The sequence below is a fragment of the Grampus griseus genome, assembly GCF_964374135.1.
Source record: "Grampus griseus genome assembly, chromosome: 1".
Classification (NCBI taxonomy): domain Eukaryota; kingdom Metazoa; phylum Chordata; class Mammalia; order Artiodactyla; family Delphinidae; genus Grampus; species Grampus griseus.
This window is the reverse complement of record NC_139017.1, coordinates 41,480,097-41,499,514: the sequence shown is the minus strand read 5'-3', so window position 1 is coordinate 41,499,514 and position 19,418 is coordinate 41,480,097.

The following is a 19,418-nucleotide window of genomic DNA, read 5'->3' as shown; positions in this document are numbered from 1 at the left end:
TATCCAACGAGGGAAATGTGTCTTCGTACATTTGTCCAAACCCACAGCATGTACAATCCCAAGAGCGAACTGTAATGTAAACTATGGATTTGGGGGATCATGATGTGTCAGTGTAGGTTCGTAAGTTGTAACAAATGTACCACTCTGGTACATCTAGCTGGGGAGAGTGTGGGTAAGGGCGGATAAGGGGCATATGGGAACTCTCTGTACTTCTGCCCAATTTTTCTATAAATCTGTAACTGCTCTACAAAATAAAGTCTTTTTTTTTTTTTTATTCCAGGTGAGGTGATAACACCCTTCTGTATGTAGAGTTCAGTCCACACTGGAGTCACAGAGACTTGGGCTGGAATCTGAGCCCCACCGTGACCAGCTCTGTAACTGTGGGAAAGTTTCTTAACCCCTCTGACCTCAGTTTCTCTAACTCCACAGGATTGTACTGCCTTCCTCAGAGCATTCTGAAAATTAAATGAAAAACTATATATAAAGTGTCTAAGCCAGTACTTGGGATATACAAGTAAATATAGACAACCCCTCCCCAATTCCTCCCTTAATGATTATGATTATTAAACATTCTGATGGTTACTAATTTCAAAGTCAGGCCAGTGGAGGAAAGCTGTCTTGAGTGAAAGTGACCTTCTACTAGGAAGGGGATCTGTGTGTGGGAGTGGGCATGTGTGTTCTCACATGCTCAGTCACAGATGCTGGCCACAGAATGCCAGACGTGGCCTTGAGCCCAGGGATGCAGCATTAAGCCCCCCACTCAGCTTTCTCCCGTGAAAAGGTCAGGATGATGGAAGGCTGTCATATTTAGATGATGGCTCGTAGGGAATCCTCGACGGGTTAGTCACCTATGATATGACATCATATTGCCACTCAATATAGAAGCAGCTGTTGGTTGCTTTGGGGAGCAGGGGGCAGGGTCAGCTTTTCTTGACCAACCATGCCTCAAGGATAAATTGGATGGGACCAGACAGGGAGACATGACAAGAGGAGAAATTCTCCCCTAAATAGGGTGTTCCACAGCTTCCTAAGGCTTTTCGGCACCCACCTCAAAATGTGAGTCTTGACTTTTCTTTGTTTTGGGGGGCTAAGCAGGGGAAATGCCATGGGAAAAGGGTATTTGGTCAGGAAGCCTCTAGCTGGAGGGATACCCAATACGGCCAGGGTCAGCCCCACCCTGGAGAGGAGTGGGAAAGTGAGTTCCGCACACCATCAGATGATATCTATATGCCACCCAAAGAAGTGGTCCGAGGGTAGGGTATTAAAAGGCCTGAATTAGGGTGTTGCAGAATCTCTAGGTTGGATTAGGCATTTTACCCTCCCAGGTTACATAACTACACTGGGGCCAAATCAGCAGCCCACTGAGGCAGTGATGTTGTCTCAGCCTTTGAAATGAGCCTGGATGAAGCCATGGTCTGACAGTACCACTGATCAGTGCTGTAGTTAATCTGGGGTACTGATCAGTCATACCATAATGGAAAGCCACTGGATGTGGTTAACCCCTTCCTTCCAGTGAATTCTCCTCCTTGATGTCTCTGCCTCTTGTGCAGCCTTGTGCTTTGGGAACAGAATGCTTTGTATCAGCAGCGTAGATGTCTAGGTTCACTGCGGAGAGCGGACTCTTCCTGTGTGTCTAAACTGGAATAAGTCCAGAGTGAGGAAATAAGGAGGCTGGAGAGAAAAAGCCCTGGACCAGGGGTCAGGAGACCCTGTTTGGCAGCTGCTTCTGTCACATTCTGAGCCTGTGACCTTGGGCAAGTCACTGCCTCTCTGTAGATTTTGGTTACTCTTCTTGTCTGTAAAGATATGTACTCTGGGGGGTCCTTTAACCCTAGCTGGCATTCTCCAGGCCTCTAGGTGTGGATTCCCTGCTCTGTTGTTGGTGGAGTAGAAAGGGCCCCACTGTCTGAGTGTGTAGCTCTGCCACTCGCTGTGCGACCTTGCACAAGGACACCCCTTCTCTGAACCTCAGTTTCCCCACTTATAAAATAGGGGTATTTATGAGACATGGGTGAGATAATGAACCTGGAAGCCTCTTCGGGAGGCACCATGTAAATGTATTTAAATGATTTCCTGAGTTCCCAGGGGGAAGGCAGGCCGAGAAGGGGTCGGTTGGGGTTACTGGCAGGTTGGACTGGGACTGGGACTGGGAACAGGGGCAGGTGGTGGTGTGGTTATCCAGGCCCTGAAACCTCCAACCCTGTCCTACTCGGTTCCTCTTCACTTCCCAGCAGCTCGGGGACGGGGAAACAATTGAGAGGTTGTAAGTGATGCTGAGGACAGCCCAAGAGAGTGGCTGCAAACTCTTCTCTGAGAGGTCGCGCTGATGGGGTGGGCACAGCGCCAAAGCAAAGAGGCCGAGGGGACGCGGGCCAGGGTCTGGAATCCGCGTACGAATGAGCCCCCTCCCATTTCCTATGGATGCCCCAGCGTAATAGTCCTGCGCCGAGCACCTCCTGGGTTGCCCGGCATCACCTCCTATGGGTATGAAAACAGCTCCAAGGGGAACCCTGGAAATAACATCACGCTGTATATTCACCAGAGTGACCTGTCTCAACCCATCCCTGCGGGAAAATCACAGCTCTTCTAGAGAAACTCTCTAAATTCCTGTTTATTCTTCACGTAAACGGATTAACCTAGGGTTGGCGATTTTACTTCGACTCCCCCTTTCATGTTGCAGCGAAGATGAAATCGACGGCTCCTTTGAAGCCGTCCTTTGAGCCATATTCATAATTTCTCTTCTCTCCCACCAAAAGGGCGTTTCTCTCTTTTTGAAATTTTTGTTTTTGAAGCCTCAGGCGCTGAGAGGCTGGGAGGAGGCGCCGCTGCCGTAGGAGCAGCGTGCTGTCCCCCTGCTGACTCATCTGACATTAACATAATTATGTTTCAAGAGTCAAAGTGATTTTCAAACTATGAGTAATGCGCGGTATTAGAGAGAATGTTTACAAGGCAGCGGGCATTTCAGCACACTGAGGGAACCAGCTGCTGCTAACAGCTGAAAGGAGTGAAAGAATAAGAAAATGCTCTCAGGAAAAGAACCTTTCTTTCTGGGTTCCTCTTCCTTGGAAAGGATTCAGATTTCTTGAAAGGCAGGTGAACTCAGAGTTCCCTGAGAAAGGATCCAGATCTGGCATTTTTTAATCTGAATACCTGGATGTCTGATCATTTTATATGAAAGCAAACTTTTTCATAGTCTTGGTTTTATATAGCCAACTCTAGGGAAAGATGGATTTAAAGATTTCAGCAAATTATTTCTTAAAGCCGATTTATTGACAGTATTAATCATCATCATAATAATCGTCTAAAGTGTGAAGAAATGGGCTACTTCTTCTAAGACAGGAATGGGGATACAAATCATTTCCTGAATTTTAAAGATGGGGAGCAAAAGCCCATGGTGGGTGGTGAATACCTTCTTAAAGCTCTGTTGTCTAATTAGTAAGAGAAAAGTTTGAGAGCCATTGAGTACCGTTAGCCAACTATTTAGACCTCAGGAGAGAAAAGCTGAGCTCCATTCCTGTTCCAAAGCTGTGTCTGTCCTTTGCCTCTGTTTCCTGGTCTCATAATGGGAATATTAACAACACTTGTTTTGCCTACCTGAGAGGATGAGCCTTGAGCTCTGGGAGGGTAGGAGAACAGTATCTGCCCACCACTGTACCCCCAGTGTCTAACCTGGAGCTTGTGCATAGTAAGTGCTCAGTAAGTATCTGCAGAATTAATAAATGAGACAAAAGCTTTGGACATCAGAACTCTGTTCTTCTGTTTATTTGGTCTTCTTGGCTTTATCTTCTTGCCTTTAGTTCCTTCTGCCCAGGGCTGGGGGGCTCAGCAAGTGGGGCCACGCTTAGAGACTCATCTACTGAGGCACCAGCACTAATAAGGAAAAATAACTGCTCACATCCTTGGGACTAACTGCTAAAATCAGATGGAAGTAGAACGCTCAAGTCAGAAACCCCTTTAGAAAAGGCTCACTCAAAAACATGGCAGTAAATTTAATTTGTTTATATGTTGGAGGTACATCAGGAGAACTGTCAGGCTTAATTTCACCTGCTGAACCTTGAACTGAAATCATCACTGCAGGTGTAATAACAATAAAGTCAACCTAGTTTGGGACACTGTGATGGCAGGTGAAAGATAAGTAGTTGGACTGGATAAACCCTTGAAAAATAAAAGTTCCACTCAGATACACGCTTAAAGGTACAAAAGAAAAGGAGAAATCAGGAAAGGTTAACCCTGCTATTATTTTTTAATGGGAAAAACACTCACTTGATTTTACATGCGAGAACAGATTTCCAAATTCTGATAAGGACTTCAAGGATAGCTCTGTTCTCTTGTTCTTTCTGTTCCTGCTTCAGCTTCTAGGGCTTTTGTCTCCTTCTTTTCCCTCTTCCCTCCATACCTAAGTTAACTCCTTCCTTCTGTTCTGATTCCCATGTTGCTTCCCCCCGCCAGGCATTCCTTCTCATATCATAAACTGTCTTACGGTTTCTAACCAACTGTCATTCTCATGGTGAATGGTCAATACTGTAAGGGTTTTTGTTTTTTTTTTTAATGTAAAAAGAACATGTCTTAAACTAATTATAAGCTCACTTATAAATAAATTGTTTGCAAATAGTTAATTATTTTTAAGTTACCAAGCTTGATCACACACAGAAATATTTCTGTTCACTTAGGAATGAATGTCTTTGATGAAGCAGTAAAAATTAATTTTATCAAATCTCATCCCTTGACTACACTACCTTTGAATGTTCTACATTTGCATCATGGAAAAAAAGGGGGTGGCCCCCAGGGAGAGACACACACTAAGAATCCTAACCTGCCCTCAACTGAGAAGCCCAGATGTGTTTTTGGTGGACTATCTGGATTGACTGATTTCTCCTCTCCCCACCCATTGAAATAATATTGTTAGGCTTACTTCAAGCAGTGAATATAAACCAATACATTCATGTCTAATCAATCCAAAATGGTTGTAAAAGAGAGTCAGGATATGTGGTCCTATACCTAACATATGAAGATGATGCTAGGAAAGAAAACATGTGGGCTCCCAGTGTCTGTCATTTGGCGCTTCTGCCCTAGACACGCTCTCCAGTTGGGGTAAATCTAGGCTGGGAGCGCTTCTAAGGTTCTGAACTTCCATTGCTCTTTCTATCAGAGCTGCAAGTCCAGGACAGTCTTGATTTCACATGCTCAACTCCACCGTTCCTGTACACTAAGGCTTGCCAGGCTAGGAACCCTAATTTGGGTTTGGATGACACAGTCACTGTTCATTAAGGCATCTCAAGTAAAAAGGCTCTTCACTTTTGATCTTGATTTATTTTATAAATATTTGTAAATAAGTTAATATTCATGTAATAGTGTTATTAAGTTAGTAGCAGGTTGCTGAACATTTGAGATCCAAATGTTTAACGTATATTCTAAAATAAACCTCATAGAATAAACTCATTCTAATTCTTCCCCATATTCCCCCTTTATATCTTTTCCCCTTCCTTCCCTCTATATTTCTCTCTCTCCCTCTATTTTTCCTTCCCTCCCTTCCTTCTTTTCTCTTTCTTGTGTTTTGTTTGTTCCTTTTCGTAGATATCTTTCTTAAAAAATATATCTAGAAGAAGATAAGAAAAACTAACTAAGGCACCTAGGACTGGATAGGGACTTTTCATCATATGCATTTTTTGACTGTTGCAGTTTCTAATCATGTACACATATACTTTTTCCCAATTAAAAAAAAATGGTCAACCAAAACAGTGTTTTATACGCTTTCTCTTTTCATTTTTTAAAATATTTTTTTCCCTCAATCCTGATACCAGCCTATTTCTTCTTCCCAGAACAGCCTCCAAAGGGAAATGGGGAAGAAGAGAAGGGTGGACGTTGACAGGAGCTAAATGCCTGTGTGTCCACAGCACAGATATTAAGGGAATGGGTTAGCTTAACAGGATCAAGGAAGTTTGGGCCTTTTTTCTTTTTTTTTTAACTCAAGATGTTTAAAATATGTTTAAACATACTTCCACATCACTAAGTGTTTTACAACATCATCTTAAATAGTTGTACAGGACTGCTGAGTTAATTTATTATCTTTGTACTGTAATTTAATTAGTACTCTGTATTAAACATTTGGGTAATATCAGGTTTGTCAATATTACAAATGGTGCTGTAATAAATTAAATTTATTAAATAAATAAATATTCTTGTAGCTAAATCTTTGTGCATAACCATTCTTATTCACTTTAAATATCTCTTTTCAAAGGAGAATATATTTCTCAAAGGAAAATAAATCAAAGAGTATACAAATTCTAGGGCCTTTGATATATATATATATTGCTCTTGATATAATTTTAATTTTAATCTTAATTTCTGTAAACATGAAATTTCCACCTGTTTGTTAGGTTTTATTTCCTATTTATAAACTTTCTGTTAAGAGCCTTCGCCCACATATTTGTTGGTATCTTAATATTTGCAATGATTTAGAATGTTCTATGCATGTATCAAATATATGGACAAAACCCTCCTTTTCTAATATTTAAAAAAAAATAATCATCATCCTCTGGCTTGATATTTGTATTTTAATGTTGGCTATATTTATATACTTTTTGACACACAAAGGTTTTAGTTTTAAAGTAATCAAATCAATATTTTCTTTTCTGAAGAATGACCCTTTCCACATAGAACTTTGAAAATTGTTTCGTATTTCCTTTTTCTAAAAAAGTTTTAAAGGTAAAGTTTATGTATATTACGTATTTACAGTGAGATGCACAAATCTTAAGTGGATTGTTCAGTGAGTCTTGACGAATGACAGAGTCATAAACCTACCAAGATTTAGAAATTCAAAGGGTACAGGGTTTTTTTGAGCTGATGGGTGCATATATTGATGAATATATATTAATCATTAATATTAATATATTAACATAATATTAATCATGGATTGTATACTTTAAGTGGGTGAATAGTATGGCATGCGAATTATATCTAAATAAAGCTATTAAAGTATATATAGAGAGAGAAATTAGCATCATGCCAGAAAGTTCCCCAGTGTCCTTTCCCAATAAATCCTCACTCCCACACTACACCAGAGGCAACCACAGTGTTTAGTTTCTTCATTGTCAATTAGTTTTGCCTGTTTTAGAAGTTTATATAAATGGAATCATACAGCATGAACTCTTTGGTGTAAAGTTTCTTTCACTCGACATAATATTTAAAAAATTCATCTGTGTTGGTGTGTTTCAAGTTTCTTTTGGTTGTCAAGAGTAATATTTCATTATGTGCTGATATTACAGTTTGTTTATCAATCCTCTATTTATGGACATCTGGACAATTTCCAGTTTGGGGCCACTATGAGCATTCTTGTACATGTACTTTTATGGACGTATGCTTTCTGTTCCTTCAGGCAAATACCTAGAGGTGGAATTGCTGAGTCATAGTGTGAACATATGCTTTCACTTCTTTGGGGGAAATACCTAGGAGTGGAATTGCTGAGTCATAGAATACACATATACTTAGTTTTATAAGAAACTGACTTTTTTCCAAAGTGGTTGTATCATTTTTTACTCCCACCAACAATGCAAGAGAGTTTAAGTTGCTCTGTATTCTCACCAACTTTTTCTTTTTTTAAATAAATTTATTTATTTATTTATTTTTGGCTGCATTGGGTCTTCGTTGCTGCGCGCGGGCTTTCTCTAGTTGTGGTGAGTTGCTCCGCGGCATGTGGGACCTTCCCGGAGCAGGGCTCGAACCTGTGTCCCCTGCATTGGCAGGTGCATTCTTAACCACTGCACCACCAGGGAAGTCCCTGTGTTCTCTTCAACTTTTGATGTTGTCAACCTTTTTCATTTTAGTCTGTCTGTTGGGTGTGCAGTGGTAGCTTATTACAGTTTTAATTTACATTTCCTTGATGCCTAAATTACTGAACATTTTTTCATGTGCTTCTAGTCTTTTTAATAGTTTTGTATTTATATCTAATTATACCTATTAATCCATCTAAAGTTATTTTTATTATAGTTTGAGGTAAATCTCTAAATTTATTTTTTCTAAATAACCAATTAACCCAGGATAGTTTATTAAGTAATAATTTTTTTCCCTACTGATTTGTGATGCTTTCTTTATCATAGACTAAGTTCTTGTGTATAATATTGTTTCAGAATATCTATTCTGTGCAATTGATTTGAACATTTATACATTTGTTCTTCTGTCAGTTCCACACAGTTTTATTGATACTTGCTTCTTAAAATTGTTTAATACCTGGCAGGGCCACTGTCCCATCATTCCTTTTCATGTTCAACATTTTCTTTGCTGTTTATACCTAATTATTCTTTCAGTAAACATTAGAATGATAATGTCAAATTCTAAAAGAATCTTATTGAGATTTTTCTTGAAAGTATATTGAGATACAAACTAATTTGAAAAATACTGACATTGTTGCCACAGAACAATATTCAAATTTTCTTCCGTATTTGTCAGTAACATTTTGTAGTTTTTGTTATGTGGATCCTTCACATTCTCATTAAAGCTATTCCAAGGCATTTAATAGAGGTTTTCAGTGTCATTACTGTTAATTTTTACTACTGCAGTTTGATTTTTTTCATTATACTTTCTAACTAGATAGTATTTCTATACAGAAAAGCTACTGACTTTTGTTTCTCCTTTGTATATTCAGCAGTTTTCTGCCAGTATGTATCCTATTTAATTGGTCAGAACTTCCAGTTAAAAATCAAATAAAATTGGCAATAAACTGTATCCCTGCCTTATTCCTGATTTTAATAATACTGCCTTAGTATTTCATTCTCACAGGTGGTTTTGACTGTTTGAAATAAATATTTTGTTACTGTTAAGGAGGAGTTCTTAAATTTATGATCATTTTTTAATAAGGACTAGCTCATTGGATCTCATTTGGATTGAGAGAGAATCTCATTTGGATCTTCTTTTTAAACTGGTGGATGTGATATTTATACTATTGGATTTTTTCAAATATTCGATGTAAAACCTTTTCATTCTAGGTTAAATCCTTTTGGGGTTATTCTTTTGATACTCTGTTATCTGTTTGGATTTCTTCTCTATGTTCATAATTTAGATAGGTTTATTATTTTCTTGTTTTGAGCTGTCTTTTTCAGGTTTTGACATCAGGGTTATCTCTGTGAAGTAAATTAGATGGACTTTCAAAGTTTTTCAATGTTTTGAAGTAATTATTGAAGCATAGTAATTATCTATTCATTAAGAGTTGAAAGATTTTCCCTATAGAGTTTTCTAGGCCTAAGCATATTTTCTCTGAAGGGATTTCTTTCGTTCTTTTCTTCCCTTAGTTTCTTCAGCTGTGATTACTGAATTTAGGTTTAATACTTCTAATTTTTGTAATGTGTGTATTTCCAGAAGATCATTTCATCTATGTTTTCAAACTTACAACTTAACGATTTTGCTAAGTGTTCTCTTATTTTAAACTATATCCTCCTCAGCTGATGTTGAACCCCTTTTTTATATTTCTAATTTTATTATTCACAGGTGTTTTTCCTTCTTTACTTTCTCTAAAGTTTGTCTATTTTATTGTTTTTTTAAATAAGCTCTTGAATTAATTTTATAAACTTTCCTGTATTCTAATTCATTTAGTTTTGTTTTTGCCTTTATTTTTTTTCCTTCTCTTGATTTTTAAGGGATTTTATTGTTGTTATAAATCCTTGGGTTGAAGACTTTCATTTTTCCTTTCCTTGAAAATAATGAAAACATGAAGACTGTAATTTCCCCTTTCAGTATACTTTAATAACATTTCATAACTTTTAATATAGGGTGTTCTTATGTTAGTTATCTTCTAACTGCCATGTTCTTATACTTCAATTGTTATTTTGTTTTAATTTCCATTTATTAATAGTGTTATTGCCCTGTGATGAAAGAATTAAGCTTGTGTAATTACTGCATCTTAAATTATCTCCTATTTATGGTTATATGCATTGCAAATACCTTCTCCTGTTCTATAATTCCTTTCCATTTTGTTTACATGTCTTTTTTCTTGTGCATAAGCTTTTGTCTTAATGTAATTAAATATATACCCCTTATGGTTGTTTGTATATTATATAAGAAATCTTTCCCTACTTGGTGATGATAAATGTACTTTCCTATATTTTCTTCTCAAAGTTGCAAGCTTGCTTTCACATATAGGTCTTTAGTCTTTATGGTTGGGTGAGTAGGAGTCTGATTTCTCTTTCTTCCCACATGGATAACCAGTTGTCTCAGTCCTACCATTTCCCCCCATTGCATTGTGATGCTACCTTCGTTGTACAGAGAGTTTCTTCATGTGTATAGGCTATTTCTGGGATCTTGTTCTGTTCCATTCATCTATATATCTGTCCCCTAGGTCAATACCAGCATGGTCTTTAAAAATACATAAATATCTAATAAGACAAGTCTCCCTACCCTCTTCTTCTTCAAAATTATCTTGACTCTTCTTGTCCTTTTCACATGAATTTCAGAATTATTAAGAATCACACACAAATAAACACACATTTTGAGGATTTTTAAAATTTTTAAATTTTTAAAAATTGCAGTAAGCCCAAAGATCTATATGGAGAAAATTGACATTTTCATGTTATTGAATACTCTAAACAATGGACATGATATTCCTCTAAATTTATTTTGGTCTTTCTTTATATAGTTCAATAATACTTTTTATAGTTTTCTTCATAGAGGTCTTATACTCATTTCAATAAGTTTAATGCTAGGTGCCACATAATTTCTACTACGGTGAATAGAATTCTTTTTTTTTCTATTATATTTTCGAATTAGTGACTACTACTAGGAGTGCTATTGATTTTTGTGTGATTTTTTTTTTATCTAGCATCCTAGCTTAATGCTTTTTAATGCTAAGATTTTCTCTGTGAATTTTCTTGAATTCTTTATGTAGACAGTCACATTTTCTGCAAACAAGAATAGTTTTCTTTCTCTTTCCAGTCCCTGTCTCTCTCCTTTCTTTGCTATTGCAAAGAAGATCAGTCAAGACCCTCAGCACTATGCTGAATACAGACTTGTAACTGGTATCCTTATGTTATTCCTGACTTTAATGGAAATGCCTCTAGAATATAACCAGTATTTGTTTGTAGAATTTTGGTATGTGACCTTTGTCAGGTAAAGAAAGTTGCCTTCTATACCTAGTTTGCAAAGATTTTTCTTTAACCATGAATAAATTCTGCATTCCATGGAATGTCTTTTCTGCATTTATCAAAACAACACTAAAAATTTTTTTAAAAAAGGAGAAACTTTTTTCTCTTTTAGTCTTTAGTAGGTTTTCTAATTTCGAATTATACTTTCAATTTGAGATTAAGTCCTATTTGGTCATGATGTTTTCCTTAAGATTTTGTATTTACATGAAAAGTGAGATTAAATTATAATTTTCTTTACTTGTACTTTACTTGTCTGACTTCAGTATCTCAAAAAATAAGTTAGATAATCCTCTTCCTTTTTTCCCTCATTCTGTGGAACAGTTTATTTCTTTGTTTCTCAACAGTGTTTATTTATTTTTTGAAGATCTGGTAAAACCATTTGGGCCTTGTGTCTTTGGAAGAAGGAAACCTTTTGATTAACAGTTTAATCTCTTTAATGGTTAAGGCTTTATTCTGATTTCATCTGAATAAATTACCAAAATTTTATTTTTTCTTAAAAATTATCCATTTCTTCCACATTCCCATATTTATTGCCAAGAAGTTTTTAATAGCATTCTTTTATGTATATTTACATCTCCATTGAATCTATTTCTAACCACTTTTTATTCCAATTTTCTGTTTGTGGGGTTTTGTTGCTGTTGTTGTTTCTGTTTTCTTGATAAATTTTGCTCAGGGTTTGTCTATTTCTGTAAGTTGTTTCAAAAAATCAACTTTGGGTTTTATTCATCTTCCCTAAACACTATATCTTTAATTTTTTCTCTTATATTTATTATTTTCTTATTTCTAGTTTATATTTTTCTACTGTTGCTAGTTTCCTAAGTCAATCGCTTTATTTATTTATTGAATATATTTTTAAGGTATTTAGTACCCATTGTTCTCTTGACCACAACAAAGGCTTCAGCACTTTTTAGTTACCTGTTGAACCCTGCTTCTTATCAGGTTATTTTTGTTTCAGAGTTGTACTTTCACTCTTTTTAAATTTTTTTTTAAGTTTTTTTTTTTTTTGTACAATCAATAGTTAGCTATATTTGCTAAAATATAATTTAGTGGTTCTTTTAGTGATAGTCTATGACTGGTAAATTCTTGGTTTTGGCATGTCTGAAATGTCTTTATTTGTCAGGGTATTGAATTCTGGACTGACAGTTACTTTCCCTCTGCACTTTGAACATATTATCCTCACTGTCTTCTAGAATCTATTGTTGTCACGAGAAGGCTGCCATCAAACTAATTTTCATTCCTTTGTAGGGAATCCATCTTTTATCTCTGTTAACTTTGGATTATCTTTCTCCTTAATGTTCCGCAATTTTGCTACCATCTGTTTAGGTATGGATTTATTCTTATTTCCATGCTTGGTACCCAAATGTACTTTTGATTTGAAGTCTTCAAATCTGAAGACGTCTCAGCAATGATCTCTTTAAATATTGCTTGACTGTCCTTCCCACCTTTCTCTTCCTTCAGAATTCCCCTTAAATAACGGTCAGTCGGTGTCTCTAAATCAATCCTCCACATCTCTGAATACTTTCTCTTCTCTGCCTGGACTCTGGGCATGTTCCTAGCACCCCTTTCCACCTCACTACTGTGCTCTTCAACTTTATTCACCCCAGAAATTTTCTCATCCAGGGCATCTTAAATTTCAGTGATTGTATTATTCATTTCTGAGATTTCTAGTTGACTCTTTAAAAAAAAAATAATAGGGACCTCCCTGGTGGTCCAGTGGCTAAGACTCCATGCTCCCAATGCAGGGGACCCAGGTTCGATCCCTGGTCAGGAAACTAGATCTCACATGGCACAACTAAAAGATCCTGCATGCCGCAACTAAAGAGCCTGCGTGTTGCAATGAAGATGCTGTGTGCTGCAACTAAGACCGGACACAGCCAAATAAATATTTTTAAAAATAATAAACCTGGTATTGTTTTCACCTAGTTTGTTTTATAATCTCTAATATTTTTTATCCCTCTCTCGACACCTTAGATGTACTTATTCTAAAGTCTTTGTTAGGCTGATCTATAAAATTAGTTTCAACGTGGAGTAAAATCTTGTCCTGATTATCAACTTTGCTGGCCGTCTTTCTAAGCATTAGATTTCTCCATGTATTTTGGAATTTGGTTTGCAGGCTCATTTCAGATGGAAATCATGCTTGTTTTGTTGCTGTTTTCTTTCTCTCTCTTCTTCACTCATACTTCCCTTTTCTTCCACTAGTGTATTACAGTTGTCCCACCTAGCCCTCCAGCTCCCCAACCCCAAACCAGAGTTTCTGGTGGCATTTCAGTGGGTTGCTGCCACATGGTGATGATAGGGACACAGCAGATACAATCACTGACTCACTCCCAATCAGCAGGCTGTGTCTGCATCCTCCTATACCCCTAGGCCTGCAACTTCTAGCAATTAAAGTCCAGGCAACTCTCTGCAACCTCAGCCTCTCTTCCCAAGCCTGGGAAACTCAATTCCATGTACCTCCCCGTCATAAAATCATAAGCTCCATTAGGAGAGGGACTGTATGTATTTTGATCACCACTGTATACCCACTGTGTAAGATAATGCCAACATACAGTAAGCTGAATGAATGAATGGTGACTAATATGTCGCAAACATGATGAAACCTTTGGAGTTGAATCTGGAGCTTTGTTTACTCCCACTCCCGCTGGAGCATGATCATCTAATTCAGAGGATAACTTGTATCTATACAAGAGAAGGACCACTGGTGGAAGAGTTAAAAGATCTTGGTTTCAGTTTAGCTCTGCTCCTTGCCTAGCTAAATTACCCAATCATCTTAAACCCAGAGTTCCGCTTCTATAAAATAAACATCAATGGTTGGATGGCAACGCTCTATCCAGATGGTGTCTTGCTATACCAGCCTAGATTCCAGAGTGAGAATAACAGAGCAAATCCCCAGCCTACGGATATGTAGTGTGAATGAGAAACAAAGTCATTGTTTTTAAGGCATTGAGATTTTTAGAGTTGTTTGTTACCTAAGTAACCTTGGTTATCCTGATGATACAATTACTTACCTGTATCCCTCCTCTCCACAGATTTTGAGCTCTGTTGAGGGGAGGATCCCCTTTTTTGCACTACTATTTCCCAATTTCCAGTTTAGTATGTAAATATGATAATTGTATTTTATTTTCACTACTAAGGACAAACACATTAAAAGCCAGTAATTATCCCACATTTGCAGTCTTCCAATTTTCTAAGAAAACTGTGACATTTGTCTAGAATCCTCAAAACTATAATACTATTTTTAGAAGTGTCATCGTGCTCTTTCTGGAGATGGGAAGACAAAACTTTTGACCTGAACATAATTTAATTTTTGCATGATGACATGCAACATTATCATAAGCCTCAGTGACTCAGTGGTGGCAGCAGCGGTCGACACAATGTGTTGGGTCTACTGGCCCCAACAGGAAATGCCCTCTGACTGTGTTACTCTTTGAGTTCTTGGTCGCGGGTTTCCGTGGGGCTTCTGCTCTTCCTCATGCTGCTGGTGGCGTGCGGCCTCCAGTAGAAAGCCCAACCACCTTCCTAGTTTGCTTCCCACTGTTCCCTCGAGGTGGAAAACGTGAAAACCAAGAACGCAGAAAGACAATGACTACAAAATTCAGTTTTGAGTAGATATCTACAAAAAGTTCAGCAGTGCCCTGAAAAAAAGTGCATAAAGGCCATGGCATTTCTTCTGGGTATCGTGGAGGTTTGTTTTGTTGCTGTTGTTATTGTTGCTGTTTTTTGATTCATTACTTTTAAAAGGCAAAAAATACTGTGATTCCACAGATGTTTGTCCTGCTATAAATATTAAACTTTATGGTATAATTATTAATGACTTAAGGGAAATAAACAGCGTAAACAAAATATGACCTATGCTATGAAAATACAAACCATAAGAATTAAAGCGTAAAACAATTAGTATCCCGAGGAATACTTAATACATGGATGTGAACTATCTTACACATATATACAATGAAAGCTTGGCAGTGTTTTAATATTTGAAGTTGCTAGATGCATGGCCTCTAGATAAGGAATATATTGTGGTTACATATTCCTAAGGCAATACAGTTTTATTATTTTCAAGAACACAGACACTAGAATTCAGCTAATAGAATGTTATATAGAGTCATCTTTTAATGGAGCAATTTTAAAAAAGCACAGTGGTTTCTGAGTAAAAGAGAGCTTCTAAAACGTGTGTGAGGAGCCAGAAAACAATGTTTTCCTAGGCTGGTGAAACATCTCTCTTCCCCCCACCTATAGGGCTTCCCGATTTAGCAAATAAAAATACATGATGCCCAAGTAAATGAGAATTTGACATAAAAATGAAGAATTTTTAGTATAAGTATATCCCACATATTGCATGGGACATACTTATACTAAAATTTATTTGTTGTTTGTCTGAAATAAAATTAACCTGGGCATCTTGTACTTTATCTGGCAGTCCTTACCCACCTCACCTCACTTTTTTAACCCTCATTTTGCACCATCTCCGGGATTCTGTACTAGTGAGCTTGCAATAATGTGTTTTCAATTACACATTGTGAGGTTTATTAAGAGACAAGATCACCAACCAATGGATCTCAAACCCACTGCACCCTTGTAAAGCAGTGCAACCTCTAGAAATTCTCTAAGAGGAGGGCTCTGTGGGCTGGCCCCATAACGCCCTACTTTAGTCACAGTCAGCGCTGGAGAAAAAACACACTGGTCATGAGATTCACCTCGGGCCATGTCACGAGAGAGTCAAAACTAAATGCCTGGGGCTTCCCTAGTGGCGCAGTGGTTGAGAATCTGCCTGCCAATGCAGGGGATACGGGTGTGAGCCCCGGTCCGGGAAGATCCCACATGCCGCGAAGCAACTAAGCCCGTGCGCCACAACTACTGAGCCTGCGCTCTAGAGCCCACGAGCCACAACTACTGAGCCCGTGTGCCACACCTACGGAAGCCCACGCGCCTAGAGCCTGTGCTCCGCAACAAGAGAAGCCACCGCAATGAGAAGCCCGTGCACCGCAGCAAAGAGTAGCCCCCGCTCACCGCAACGAGAGAAAGCCCGCACGCAGCAACGAAGACCCAACACAGCCAAAAATAAAATAAATTAAAAATTAAAGAAAAAAATCTTTATAAACAAAACAAAACTAAACTAAACTAAATGCTGAAAGAAAGCTTGGGAGAAAAGATCTGTCTCCTGAGCTGAGGACTCTGGAAATATCCTTCTGAAACATGCCCACGTTTTTTTAGCAGTCAGAACCCCTGACAGCTCTCCCTGCACAGAGATTGAGCAGCAGTTTTTTTTAACCCAAAAAAAGAGACTGAGTGATTTCAGGGAGGTATTCAGGCGCTGCCACAAGACCCGAACTGAGGAGGGACGGGAGACACCAACTTTACCAAGCTCGTGATATAAATACACTGATTTATTTACTTCTCATTCCTGCATGCTGTGGTATGGACCCACTTTGCAAACCAGGAAACAGAGGCTCAGAGAAGTCAAGCCCCTTGCTCAGAGTCACATAGCTCCTAGCAGAGCTTGGATTCAAATTCGGGTCTCTGGGGCCGCAGAAGGCCAAGCCCTATTTCCATGCCACCAGTCTTCCTCTCTGGGAGAAGGGATGGCTAAAGAATGCCAGGCTTGTAGAATGTTCTAGAAGAGATCATAGGATGTCATGGAGCAGGTTTATTTCTAACCAACTCCTGAGAGAAGAGGAAAGGTCGTGAAGTATAACAAAATGAAAACAGGCTTCAAACCTAGACACACCTGGGTTCAAATCCTGCCTCTACCACCTTTTAGCTGTGTGATTTTGTTATCTAGTTTCTCTTCATCAGTTAGGATCCCAGCAGGAAAATGGTGGCAGAGACAAGGGGTTTAACTGAGGAGAGTTTAATAGAGGGAATTTTAACTGAGGCTTTGACAGCATTAAGGCAACCAACAGGGGAAGATGAAATACAGAGAGACAGTTACAGCGGGAAGCCATTACCACCCCAGGCCTGAAGGGAAAGAGGTGGGAATATTTTATTGGATCCTGTTGAAAGCTGGAACCATAAAACAGGGCCCGCCTAAAAGGAGCTGTGGCTCTGGAGGACGCAGCCACTGTCGGAACCATACCCTGGAACAGAGGTCCTAACTTTGGCTTCTCCTTCCCTGTCCAGGAGCCCAGGTTATCTGTCTGTAGAGGTCAGCCTCCCAGGGCCCAGACCAGGGCGGACATGGATGGAAGGGGTGGGGCTGGGGCACTGTAATCAGAGAGCAACAGCGCTCAAGCTGAGCATCAGTTTGCTTTTTTAAAAATGGAAATCACCGTACCGAGCATGTGGCATTGCTGTGAAGATGAGAAATAAATCGACTGACACACTCAGAAAGTATTTACCAAGCACCTACTGTGTACCAGGCTCTCTCCCACAGGTACAGTGTTGACTGAAACAGACAGGATCTCTGCCCTCATGGAGATTATACTTAAAAGAAAGCCAGGGCTACTCTGGTGGCGCAGTGGTTGAGAGTCCGCCTGCCGATGCAGGGGACACGGGTTCGTGCCCCGGTCCGGGAAGATCCCACATGCCGCGGAGCGGCTGGGCCCGTGGCCATGGCCGCTGAGCCTGCACGTCCGGAGCCTGTGCTCCGCAACGGGAGAGGCCACAACAGTGAGAGGCCCGCGTACCGGGAAAAAAAAAAAAAAAAAAGCCAGACGTTACATAAGTATTTAAAAGGGGGAGGAGATAAAACACCACGAGAGGGTATTCATAAATAGTAGCTACAATTATTTTTTAAAGTCTCCCAAAGAACCCATCTCACATAGCACTTCTCAATTTCTCATAACAATATTTATTAACAACCTTTACCATCAGGCATTGTTTTCCCCCCTGTACTACAAAGTTCTGACCATACTGAAAAGAGAAAACAGCTGTTACTACCTGTATTAGTTGGGGTTCTCAAGAGAAACAGAACCAACAGGAGATAGATAGACAGATGATAGATAGATAGATGATAGATAGACAGATAAATAGATAACAGATAGATAAATAGATAGATTTATTATAAGGAATTGGCTCACACAATTACGGAGGCTGGCCAGTCCTCAGATCAGCAGTCAGCAAGCTGGAGACCCAGGAGAGCTGGTGGTATAGTTCCAGTCTGAAGGCCAGCAGGCTTGAAACCCAGGAAGAGCTGATGTGTCAGTTCAAGTCTTAGCTCAAAGGCCTTCAACTGATTGGATAAGGCCCACCCACATTAATAGGGCAATTAGTCTATTAATTAAAACGTTAAACTAATCCAAAAACATCCAGAATAATGTTTGACAAAATATCTGGGCACCCTGTGGCCCAGTCAAGTTGACAAACAAAATTAAACATCACATTGCCCTAGGGTCAAAAATTAAGTTGCCCCTCTCTGTCTCCTTCCTGCCTAAATCTGACTCCTCTCTTTCACCTGGAGTTTCTCCAGGTGTGGCTCCCAGGCCACCTGCATCAAACTCTTGTGAGAGCCTGTTAATTGTACAGATTGCAGGGCCCCAGCCAGGCCTCCTACATGAGAGTGCCTGGGAGGGAGACTGAGGAATCTGCCCATTTTTAATCCTTCTGACCACCTAATGGTGCCCCCTCTCCAACCTGCTGGAAACCAACAGGAGGAGCTGAAGAGAACTCCACAAGGGAAGGTGTGTTCTGAGGTCCAGGGAGGCCTCCAAAGGCACAGGGGAGATGGGCCTCCGCAGTGAGGCAGAACCACAAGCATAGTGGGGAAAGAGGGAGGCTTATTAATGAAACCAGGGGTTGAAGAAGGACTTTTTCTGTTTGTGGTGGCTTTGGGGCTGCTAAGTACAGAAGGACCCAAAGGCCCTGCTGGATCCACCTGCCTATCCACCACCCCAAACTCGTCTTTGCTCCCTCCCTTGCTCACTATGCTTGTCACACTGAACTTCCTGTAGTTCCTCAAACAGAAGAGCTCTTTCCTGCCTCAGGACCTTGGCTCATGCTGTTCCTTCTGCCTCTTATACCTCTTTGTGTGGCTGGCTCCTTCTCATCCTTCAGGCTTCAGCTTACCAAGAGCCCTCTTTAAAGGGCCCTCCTGGGCTTCCCTGATGGCTCAGTGGTTGAGAGTCCGCCTGCCGATACAGGGGACACGGGTTCGTGCCCCGGTCCGGGAGGATCCCACATGCCGCGGAGCGGCTGGGCCCGTGAGCCATGGCCGCTGAGCCTGCGCGTCCAGAGCCTGTGGTCCGCAACGGGAGAGGCCACAACAGTGAGAGGCCCGCGTACCGCAAAAAAAAAAAAAAAAAAAAAAGGGGCCCTCCTCACACCACCCATCCAACATAGATCCTCCCTCTC